Source organism: Coenobita brevimanus, chromosome 57 (genome assembly GCF_032717465.1).
Source record: "Coenobita brevimanus isolate Jiangsu-jjx chromosome 57, ASM3271746v2, whole genome shotgun sequence".
NCBI lineage: Eukaryota > Metazoa > Arthropoda > Malacostraca > Decapoda > Coenobitidae > Coenobita > Coenobita brevimanus.
In genome coordinates, this window is record NC_137010.1 from 57,355,572 (window position 1) to 57,368,468 (window position 12,897).

The following is a 12,897-nucleotide window of genomic DNA, read 5'->3' on the forward strand; positions in this document are numbered from 1 at the left end:
AAGGAATAAGACTTGTTGCATTTTTATTTGCAGTAGAAATCCATCCATACGTCATCCAGTCCTTTGCTATCCCATCTGGAGTGTAGAGGCGAGTGTGTGTGTGTGTGTGTGTGTGTGTGTATCCCATTTGGAGTGTACAGGTGGGGAAAGGTGTGTGTGTGTGTGTATCCCATTTGGAGTGTACAGGTGGGGAAAGTTGTGTGTGTGTGTGTATCCCATTTGGAGTGTACAGGTGGGGAAAGGTGTGTGTGTGTGTGTGTGTGTGTGTGTGTGTGTGTGTGTGTGTGTGTGTGTGTGTGTGTGTGTGTGTGTGTGTGTAACCCATCTGGAGTGTGGAGGCAGGGATAGGTTTTCAGTCCAGACATTTAAGGCGAAGGTGACCAGCCCCAATCTTCCCTGAGTAGCATTACGTGAACAATAAACCTCAACCTACCCTTGGATATCAACCCTTGCGGCCCCCATCCCTTTGCAGCACCTTAGATCACTAGACCACAGGGCATCATTTGGTTATATGGTTACCACCCAACGTAATAACTGGTTTCCTAGGTTACAGTAAACCATTTGGCCTGTCACTTAGCGTAGAGCCACCCGAAGGCAGCATTACATCAAGTGAGTGGATGGTGGGTGCCTCTAACTACCACAGTGCTTCAAAATCTTGCAGAAAAAAAGGGGGAGAGGGTGCTCATTTTCCATTTCTCAATTTAAAGTTCAAGCACAGGACTCTAAAGCCCCGTCACACATTCCATAACCGAAGCATGATAGCGCCACTGATTCAATTATTGGCGCTTACGTGAAATTTGGCCACGATAAACAATGTCACGATGGCTGTACGTGTGTGTCGTGATGGTCGTAAGATGGTCACGATGGAGTCATGATAGTTGTAAGACTGAGTCACGACTGGCAGATTTTCACATTTTTAAGTCATTTTGTCGTCACGATAAGGCCACGATCACCACGATAGTGCCATGACAGAGTCTCGACGGTGCCATGAACATACCACGATAGCCTCAAGAATTATGCCCACACGCCCCTCCCCCCCGGGTGCCACGTGTGACCGCGTGGTTGCCAAATCGCCAAGCCGTGAAAAGTGCGTAGGCCTATCATGACTCTATCGTGACCCATAATTAGCTCTATCGTAACTCAATTGCTGTATTCTTAGGGTTATCGTGACTCCAACTTAGGACCATCATGACAAGTGCGTGTTAACTGTCAAATGATTGTCAAAATTATTAGCTCTATCGTGACTCATGCTTGCATCTGTTGTGATGCATTCAGCATAGTATTAGGGCTATCATGACTCACTCATAACGGTTTTCTCGTCACAACAGAGTCACGAAAGGACCTACGATGGCCACGACAGAGTCACATAGCAGAAACGATCATGATAGGCTCATGTAAGACTTACGATAGTGCTACGTTGGGTACAAAAATCGAGGAGCCTCCCAATAAAGTAACGCTTGCGTTAATTTCTCGTGGCCTCCGCCGAGTGTGCCACGAGTGGCACGATCAATCACGGTAGACCCATAATTAGGACCATGATGCTGTTACGAAGTGAATTAGTGGTGCTATCGTGGTTCGATTATGGAATGTGTGACGGGGATTTAGGTTGACTGGAGACCTAAACAGATGGTAGACTGGTGCCCTAAACAGTTGGGTATGATGCCTGGGTAGCGATGCCGCAGTTGTTGTCCTTGTTACGTGACATCTGTATGTAGCCTTGGTTGCCCCAGGTGGTGTTCCAAGAGTTCTTCACCAGCCAGTAGTCACCACCGTTGTCCACACTGCCGTACCCAACAGCCAAAACACCGTGATCCAGCTTGGTCGAGGAGCAGTCAGGATCGTAGTACAGACCTGCGAACCAAAATTACTCACTATAAACCAATTCCTCTCATATAATGGCTCTAAAGTGCTTGAGAGGAGCCCTTCACGCGTCGGCACTGATATAAATGAGTAGCGTCACTGCCTGGTTATAAAATCCTCCCTCGTTTTCTTTCCCATCCCTCGGGACAGGTATGGTGGACTGCAGGAAATGGACAGTTTCACCCTCCATCCCACCAAACCCTCCCTCAGACGAAACAGGGCTTCAACCACAACAACAAATCAATAAAAACTGAAGCGCAAAACTGTATCACTTATTCTTTTCCCCTGTCTCAAGCCTGTGCCAATTATTTCTTTATGTTATCTGAAAATAAAGTCGACAGAATTCATTATTAAAAAGAGTCCTGCACACCTAGTCAATGATTCAGTCAGGGTTCAATTTTCTTTTGTAACAGTTCGAATTTGTCAGGTGATCCCGTCTAGTGTTTCGAACCTCCGCCACTTATTACTAAATGCCATCTCGAATGTGTGTGTGTGTGTGTGTGTGTGTGTGTGTGTGTGTGTGTGTGTGTGTGTGTGTTAATTCCGCCACAAAACGGTAACATAAGCTTCTTTACGTTGTCTCGAAGCTGTGTCACTTGCTCCCATGCACTGCTTCAAACCAGCGTCACTTCTGAACTGTATCCAATTTTTCATTTTCATATTTTCATAAGCCTGTCTCAAAACTATAACATCTGTATTTTTTTATTGTCTCAAAAACGTGTCAATTGTTTTATTATGACGTACGGAAACACTTTTTATTATTATTATTATTATTATTATTATTATTATTATTCTGTGCTGTCTAAAAAGTTGTTTCTTGATTTTCGTCACCTGAAAATGTTGGAATATTTGGTCTGTTGTTTACCACTAGCAAGGTGTGGGTTTGTATTTGGTTTGGCTGGTTCGTAGCACCTTTTCCTTAGCGATTTATTTTGCGTACTACATCTAACTGCTTGTTTGATGGTGTAGAGAGACGCCTTCACGTGGTGGCACTATTAAAACTGAGTGGTGGAGCTGCCCGGCTATACAAACGTTCCTCAGTCCCTCCCTGTCCCTCTAAAGGAAGACGATGGCCTGGGAGAGAAGGGTAACTTTGGCCTGCAGTCCACAGGGTTCACGTTCACATGAGCCAGGGGTTCGTACTACTACTACTACTACCAATACCACCACCACTACTACTCCTGCTACTACTACTACTACCACCACTACTGCTACTACCACCACCACATCTCTACTGCTACTGCTGCTACTGCTGCTACTGCTACTACTGCTGCTACTGCTACTACTGCTGCTACTGCTACTACTACTACCACTACTACTACTGCTGCTACTGCTACTACTACTACTACTACCACTACTACTACTGCTGCTGCTGCTACTACTACCACCACCACTACTACCGCTACTACTACTACTACTACCACCACCACTACTACTACTGCTACTACTACCACTACTACTACTACTACCACCACCAACACCCTTTTCAGCTCAGTGGATGGCCAGGTGTAGTCAGAGTGAAGAGTGAGTTTGACTAGTAACCAAGGAGACTCATTCCTACACCATATTAATCACTGAATTCCACGCATGCACAGTTTAATATGTTGTGGGTGTTGCTCAGTTCCGTTAGATGAAAACAAGAAATAGTCACGAAGCAGTGCTGGTAAGACCTAAATTTATCATAATCCTGGCTATATTAAACAACACACACCTTTTGGAGAACTATCATCATTATTATTATTATTATTATCATCGTTATTATCATTATCATCATTAGCATTATTATTATTATCATCATCACCATCATCACTATCATCATCATCATCATTATCACCATCATCACTATCATCATCATCATCCTTTCAGAAGTCCACATTACACCTTTGCCTTCAAGATTCTGACCTACAGCGTGACCCGTACATAGCGTTACACTCGACTCCCATCCTGACGGTATCTTGTGTGTTGCGGGTGCGGCTCAGTCTGCTGGTATGGGCGTGGGCGTGGCAGTGGGAGGAGGAACTGATGAGGTTAAGCCGGCCGCCCCCGCAACACACGTGAGTTTATCATCATCATCATCATCCGGACCTCCTTTCCCACCCTAAGGCAGGGAGAGGAGTAGCAATGTCCAGACAGCCCAAATCTGCCCAGTCCAATGGGCCATACTTCCATTCACTCATCATTCAAGCCCCCGGAATCCTGGCTCTATCGGATACGCTCAAAACTTTCACCACATTCTGTAGCTTCACATAAACGTATCCGACTGAGTCAATCCGGACGCTGCCAAGTTAGAAAGGGGTGCCAAAATCTCTGATCATGCACTTCTCACAACATTCATCCAGTCAGCTCGATCTCCTGTCAGTTCCCTAGCCTCACCGACTTCCAAACCTCTCTTCCTCACACACTCATCCATCATATCTCTCCACCTTCTCCTTGGCCTACCTCGCCTCCTTCCTCCTTCAAATTCGCTCAGATATACCTTTTTCGCCACTCTACTGTTATCCATTCTCTCCACATGACCACACCATCTTAGTACACTCTCTTCGATTTGGTGTCCACCGACTTCCTCACTCCGCATCTTTCACGAATCACATTATTTCGTATCCTATCCACCCTCTGTACTCCACATACATTCCTCAGCAGTCCCATCTCCACTGCTCTTACTCCTGACTTTTCATTTTCATGCCACACCATAGTCTCTCATCCATATGTTAAAGCTGGCACTAACACTCCTTGATGTAAGCCTCGTGCATCTGCAACACTCAAGCCTCTGTTTCTTATCAAGGCCATCATTGCATCAGCTACTTTTCTTCCTCGTGTCACTCTACTTTCCACTTCTTGTGCACATTTTCCTCTCCTTTCTATCACTGTACCCAGATATTTGAACTCACTCATCAATTCCAGTCTCTCTCCATTCACTGTAACATCGCACTGGGAGTCACCTTCTTTCTCAGTAACCATCAATTTACTCTTTTCTACGTTTACTCTCAAGGCACGATGCTCACAGACATCAGCAAAACTCTACACTAGCCTATCAAGTTCTTGTCCGGTACTTGCAAGAAGTACTGCATCATCAGCATATAACAAATTTGAGATATTCCATCACCATTCATTACCACGACATCCCTCTCTCCATTACTCGTGTTTTTACTTCTCTCATCACCCATGCCATATGTATATATTGAACAGCCAAGGGGACACCACACAACTTTGTCGCACACCCACACCGAACGTGAACCATTCACTTAGATGCCCATTAACCCTTACACAAGCTTCACTACCATAATAAAAACTCTTGACGGCACCTAGCAGCTTACCACCTACACCGTACATGCGCAAAACTTTCCACAATCCCTCTGTCCACTTTGTCATATGCATTTTCCAGATCCATGAATGTCACAATCACCTTATGGTCCTTCTCACAAGCCTTCTCTACTATCTGTCTCACTGCAAATATTTGATCCACACATCTTCTACCACTCCTGAAGCCATCCTGTTCATCACTCACTAGGACTTCTGATATCTCTCTTACTTTCTCTATAATAATTCTTCCATATACCTTCCCTACCACACTCAATAAACTTATGCCACGATAATTCTTGCACTCACTTCGCTCACCTTTATTTTTGTACAGGGATACAATCTCAGCATTTTTCCACTCTGAAGGCACAGTTTCATTGATCCATGCCTTCTTGTATATTTCCAACAAGCATTTCATTCCACTCTCTCCACTACACTTAAGCATCTCTGCATATACCTCATCAACCCCGGCTGCTTTCCCATTTTTCAGCCGCTTCACAGCACACCTTATCTGTGTTAGTGTCACATCTCCTGGCACTGCTTTCCTACTCTGCACAAGCTCAAAACTAATCATGCTTACAGCCGCTCTGCTCTCTCTATTCCCATTCGCCAGGCTTCCAAAATATTCTTTCCATCTGGTCCTTACTTCATCCCCATGGGTTAATAATCTACCATCTACATCCTTCACACCATCACATTTCTTTCCACTTTCACTCATACATTTCCTCACCTCTTTCCAGAATAACTTCCTATTTTCAGAGTAGTTCCCATTCACTTTTCTTCCTGGATCATCATTTACCTCCTTCTTTTTCTTTTTCACTAGCCTCTTTACGTGCTTCTTGCCCTCAATATACTCAGTTATTTCAACTGAATCCCTATCCTGTAACCACTTTAGCCACTTCTTCCTCTTTTCCTCCACCACTCTCCTAACCTCCTCATCCAGCCATGCCGTACCTTTCTTCTTTGTTGTTACTCTTGCCCCACCACACACCACTTTAGCATTCCTGACTAAGCAATCCCTATGTGCATTTCACAGGCTGTCCAGATCCATTTCATTCCAGTTCACTGATTCTAATTCCTCGTCTACTTTGGTCCTGTATCTGCCATTTCTTTGATTCTCAGCTTGTCAACTTTCAGTCTTTCTCCCTGACTGCTCCTCTCTCTCTCTCCTGGTCCACCTCACTCCTCTCAGCTTGATCTCACATACCACAACCATATGATCTGACAGACCTCCACATCGTCCTCTCACAGCCCTCGTATCAGCAACCATTCCCATCATCGACCTCTCTACGAGCACGTAATCAATCAGGCTTCTTTCAACACGATCCCCGTTTCCTCTATACCATGTATATTTGTGCATCTTTGTGTTTGAAATACGAGATATAAATTCATAACCTCCTCTCCTGACACATCCTTTAGGCGCTTCCCATTATCATTTTCTCCTGGTACTCCATAACAACCCATTATGTCATCCTCAGGACCAGATACTACTCTTCCATTCATATCCCCCATCACAATCACTTTATAGCTCCTGGGCATTTCTCCCACTACTTCACCCAGCTCATCCCAAAACCTGTCTTTCTCTCTCTCACTCCTGTCCTCGTACGGAGCATACACTACAATCACTGCCGCTTTCACCTTCTCAAACTTGAACTTGACATACATACACCTCGAGCTGACACATTTGTAGTCTCTCATTCCACTCTGCCACACCTCATTCACCAACAAAGCAACTCCTTCCTTACATCTTCCTCGCCCATTCATTCCCGATCTTACACATTTCACACCCTCCCACTCCTCCACTTCGCACCCTTTCATCTTCGTTTCACACAGCGCCATCACGGCATATCTCGCACTCTTGAACACATTCACCACTTCCACCCTCTTGCTCTCCTCATTCACACCTCTCACATTCCACATGGCCACGCGAGTCTGCCCATTTGGTTGGGGCCCTGGGCAGGTATTGGGCCCTCCGAGGCTCTCTGAAACAACTGCCATGATTAGGTAATTCTGGATAAGGGAATCTGGGGGACACTTAACCCTGCCAAACCAATGAATTTGTTTGTTTACGTATTTATATTTGTGTCTCACCGCTGTGGTAGAAGTGGAAGGTGGATCGCGAGGCATCAATGGCTACGGATATCGGCCCCACGGTTGCTACGGCCTGCTGCAGTGCGTTCTCGTTGTCCTTCTCAATATCAACATAGCCAGTCACCGTGGCGCCGGAGTTAGCGGGATTGTAGCGGCAAGTGTCATCCTGTAGGCAAGAAGGAGAAGACATATTAACACTCTCAGGCTCCTATGACTCTCACCTAGAATGGAATACAAAAGTTGCCCTGACCATGAACGGGTTAATGGTGGCTCATACCCGGTGCATATCGGCCACACGAGGGTACTTAAAGGCAGACAATTAATTTTTCTCGTCTTCCAAAGAGCGCTGGATATTTCGTAACACCTCCTTCTCGGCAATTTATTTTTTCATATTACTCTAACATTTTCTTGTATGCTGTTTATGTCGTTTTAATATCATCCTGGTTGGCATCAGTAACATACAAGAGGATACTGAGGTGTAATCTGTATAACAAATCGCGAAAGAAAAAGTGCTACGAAATCTCCAATGCCACCTAGAATTCAAACTTAGTATCACAGAAATAAAACCTAAACACCGTTCACTTTAAGTTGGCGTAATAATGCCGTCCCACGCAACTGATACAGGAATATGATGCTAGTCACGAAGAAGTGCTATGGAAAGGTTGTAAAGCCACAGTATAGTTTCATTCTGGCCCTGAGCTATAGGAAGTACAGTATGCTACAAAAGGATGAAAATCTTCTAATCAAGGTGAAGTAATTACACAAGCAAAAGTTACAGAAGTGTGTCCAGAGTCTATTTTGACACCGACTTTTGGCTTGTACTGGAGAGGGACGCCTTCACGTGATGGCACTTATATAGCTTAGCAACTCCTCTGCCCGGTTATGCAAACGTCCCTCAAGTCCCTCCCTATCCCCCGAAAGGAAGAGGGTGGACTACGAGACGAGGGCACCTTCAGTTTGCAGAGTGCTGGGTTCACGCGTCAGATGTGCCTGGGGTTACTAATACTACAACTACTATTACTACTACTACTACTGCTACTACTACTACTACAACTTCTACTACTGCTACTACAACTACTGCTACTACTACTATGTCTTCTACCGACCTTGGCCTCGTAGGGATAAGATTTCTCAGTGTCGATGCCGCCGTTGGCCTTGATGTACCTGAAGGCGTTGTCCATAAGGCCGCCCCCGCAGCCCAGGTTTCCGTAATGGCGGGAACAGTCGACCAGGTTCTGCTCAGAGAGACACCAGCTGGCCGTCCTTCAGGAAGTGTTGGCCCTCCAGTGAACCAGTCTGCGGAGAAAAGTGTTGCTCTTGTTTTCCAGTGAAGGTTGCTGTTACGTGCTGTGATGCCGAACGTGAAGTTACAAGCTAAGACAGTGAATAACCGTACATCGTGAGTCTGAAATGAATAGTTGAAAATGTTGTTCCTCCAGTGAACCGGTCTGCAGAGGAGTTGGTTGCCTTTATAAACCACTGGAAATTGTCGTTATTCTGCTGTGATGCCACGTGTTTGACCACAGAACATGAATCACCAAACAGATACAGCTGAGCATGACCCAGGATTACAGGCTTTGACAACTGACTACAGCAGGTGCCTTATCATAAAGAAAATCCAACATGAGTTAAAAAAAAAAAATAACAATAAAGCAGAGGATGCCAACAGAGACACATAAACAGGGATCTTACTGCAGGTTGGAACCAAGGCAAATGCTCAACAAAGCCACCTAAGGACACACATTACCACAGAACACCCAACAGAAACAAGTAAACCAGGATTTTACCACAGAAAGAGCGCTTAACAGGACCACATATGTTAAGACCTTACTGCAATGAATGCCCATGAAGAATACATAAATAGGAACCTTACCACGGAACACAAAGGGGTATCATATAAACAGGGAACCAAGTGCAATGAATATCAAACAGTAACACATAAGCAGGGACTAAGTTTACTGCAGAGAATGGCCAAACATGGTGATATAAAGAGACCTTACTGCATCCACACACTGAACAGACACATATAGTCAGGGATCTTTGCACAGGCAATATCCCAACAGTCCCATATAAGCAGGGAACTAAGGGACCTATTTTAAATGTCATAGGAAGATTCGTAACACCTTTTTCTTTGTGACTTGTTTTGCATATTCCACCTTAACCTTCTCTTATACGCTATTTATATCAGCATACAAGTGAATATTGACGTGGAATGTAGAGTAAATCGCTAAGACAGGTGTTATGAAATCTTCAAGTCAACTTTGAATGCAATCCTAAGTGCAGTGAACACCCAACATAACCGCTTAAGAAGGGAATTAATAACAGAAAATGCCTAACAGGATCACAGAAATGGAGAACGTACTGCATAAAACACTCAAAAGAACTTACTGAAGCTAATGCCCAATGGGATCACAGACACGGAGATCTTACTACACTGGACACCCAACAGAATCACATAAGCAGGGATCTAACTGGAGCAAATACCCAACAGGATATTTCAAATCTTATTGCAGAGAATGCCCAACAGAAGCAGATGAAGCAAATGTACAACAGGTTCGCAAAAACAGAGACCTTACTGCAGTGAACACTCAACAGAACCACATAAGCAAGCATCTTACCACACTGAATGCCCAACAGGATCACAGAGACAGCGACCACCCAACAGCACCACATTAGCAAGCATCTTACTGTAGAGAATGCCCAGCAGGATCCACACTGCTTTTGGTCCTTGACGGGAGTGACCGCACCCTTGGTCCGCCAGTCCACCGTCTCCGGCAGGGTCTCATCCTTGTTGGCACCAAACACAGCAATCGGATGCCGGGTTTCCGTCTCCACCAGCAGCCCATTCATCATGGCGTTGATCTCGTCCTGCGTCTTTTAACGCAAATGTTGGATGTCAGGGTTGTAATCTAAGTGGCTTTGGAGATTTTGCATAACACCTCTTCAATGGTGTTATATTCTACACATTACACCTCAAAATCTACTTTAATGTTATCCGTACAAAATGTGTTGATATAAAAATGATATAAATTAAATACAAGAAAAGGTTATAGAGTAAAATGCAGAGTAAATAGATATGGAAGAGGTGCTACAAGGCCTCCTGTACCACCTTAGATACCGCCCTCAGGTAGAAATGTAAATATAACATTGCAGCATAAACGACCATGTCATCAGAACTCTGGGTGACGGTGTAAGCAGGTTTTCTCTCTTTTTCTTTCTTTTTTGTAATTTAAAGAATCTTGTTGGATGTAATTAATGTGCATCGAATTTTACACAATGTTGTCAGTAATGATGCAGAAAGACCAGACATATTCTATCATCATCAAATGCTTTAGAAATTCTCAGAGTTTGGGAGCTTGTCCACACCTTCATATTCAACCACTATCACCCACTCAACACTTCCTACCACATCACTAACTGATTCATGGCAGGGCTGAATAGAACATCATCTTTCTCAAATACACGGTAACTCTGGCACTGTCTCCCTCTGTCTGTATTTCCTTCTTCCTATGATCTCCAGTCTTGCAAACGCATTGTGTCCAGGCATCTCAAAATGAACGGATCTTGACTTTGGCTCTCTTTTGTATTGTTTTTGTTTTTTTCTTGGAAGGAACGGTTTGCAGGCTCCTGGCCTTTGGTTCCTTCTTTCTTGCACAAAAAAAAAAAAACTTCCTACTGTGTCGACCATTCAGTGCTAAGGCAACAGTATGTACAATGAAAGACATAAATATCTTCCCAGTACCGTCTAAAGAAAATGTAAACTTAGCGAAATACATGAAAACCCCATCTCTACCAGTGCGTGTTTCAAATAGTTCGATTTTTCCGCTAAATATTCGTCAAACTTTGGGAAGATAGTTGTCTCTCTCATTGTACCATGCTGAATAAAAAAAAAAAAATAATAAGTATCCATAACCTTCCTCACTCAATAAATTACTCACCATGTCGCCAAACTGATTCATGGCGAGAGTGAAGGAGACGTCGCCGTTCTGATACATGTTGTTGTGGTTGTCGATAAATTCCTGATTCTGCTCGTAAACAGACTGGCGATAAGCGGCCTCTTTCGCGTCCGCATACCGCTTCCTATACTGCACCTACGGGAGGGAATGAGGTCAATATTAAGCTACATTTCTTTAGATATGGGTAACTTAGGTTAAATTAGGTCAGGTGAAATTCTGACTGGGTTCAAGTTAGGTCAGACTGAGTGAGGTTGCTACACTGTTTTTACTCTAAGTTGGCCTGAATTTTCGTCCTTTTGCAGCTCACTGTACGTAGCTTTGTGGCAGGAAAAGGCAATGCTACCGCTCTACATCCTTTCCATAGCATTTCTTTATGACTAGCACCATATTCTAGTGCTAATCTACTCTTACAACTCAGCAATCAAGATGGAGAGATGACAGTTTTAGGCCAAGTAAGAGGAAAACAAGTGTAGCAGGCAAAATCATGTCTGTGAAATAATGATGTACGTAATATTTCTCACTCCGATTCTGAATAAACACTTTCGATCCATTTTCAGCTTATAGATAAATACAATAGATATAAATGATTTTTTAAATAACAGAACAGAGGAAGGAAAAACATATGAATAAAAAAATAATCCATACACCAGATTACTGGCGTCCTCTGTTCGTAAAATATCTGTAACAGTTAGACTTGAACAGCTGTAGGTTGAAGTTTGGAGGGAAACAACTCTGGGGAAGCGAGTTCCAGAGAGATGCAGTTCGGGGAATAAAAGAATTCTGATAGGCAGAAGTTCTGCAATATGGTTGAGTGACATTCCAGTCATGAGCGCTACCAGATGCCAGTGTAGCACGAGGGAAGGCATGGAGAGGTGGCACCATGGACGCAACTTCGTCTTCGCATTTGGCAAAAAAATATCTGTAAAATAATGCAAGGGAGGCAACATTCCTTCTTACTTGTAGGGGAGGTAGTTTATTAGTAATGGCAGGGTTGTTAATGATTCTAACAGCTTTGTTCTGAATTTTGTCTAGTTGTTTTAATGCAACCTCTCCACATCCATTCCACAAGGGTGAGCAATAGTCAAGCTGGGAGCGCACATGACTACATACTATCGTCCACTCATTGCATTTTTTTTTTTTTAAGAGAGAGAGAGAGAGAGAGAGAGAGAGAGAGAGAGAGAGAGAGAGAGAGAGAGAGAGAGAGAGAGAGAGAGAGAATCCTGTAGTTGTTAGATCAGCCCCACTCATTATATTACGAAACAGATCGTCAGTGAAGATGATGTTAAGCTGTAAAATATTGAAAAAACGGAAAGTTTATATGCACTGGCAGCCAAAAGTGTGTGAAATATACCCAAGAATTTTCTACTGAAGTATACATGGCCTGTGATTGGACAGTGAGACATCAGAGGGCGGGGCTTATCCTGTCAGCCTGAAGTGAGCAAACTATATCACCCTCATTATCATCATTATCTTCATCATCATTATTATTATCGCCATCACCTTTATCATCATTATCTTCATCATCATCATCATCATCATCATCACCATCGTCATCATCATCATCATCATCTTCATCATTATTATTATCGCCATCATCTTTATCATCATTATCTTCATCATCATCATCATCATCATCACCATCGTCATCATCACCATCGCCATCATCATCATTATCATCATCATCATCATTAAT

The 12,897-nt window shown here is 43.7% G+C and overlaps 1 pseudogene; it reads right to left on the reverse strand.

The window, feature by feature from the left end:
- Positions 1–1,642: 1,642 nt before the first annotated feature.
- LOC145402158 (procathepsin L-like) overlaps positions 1,643–12,897 on the reverse strand; it is an 11,398-nt pseudogene continuing 143 nt past the window's right edge.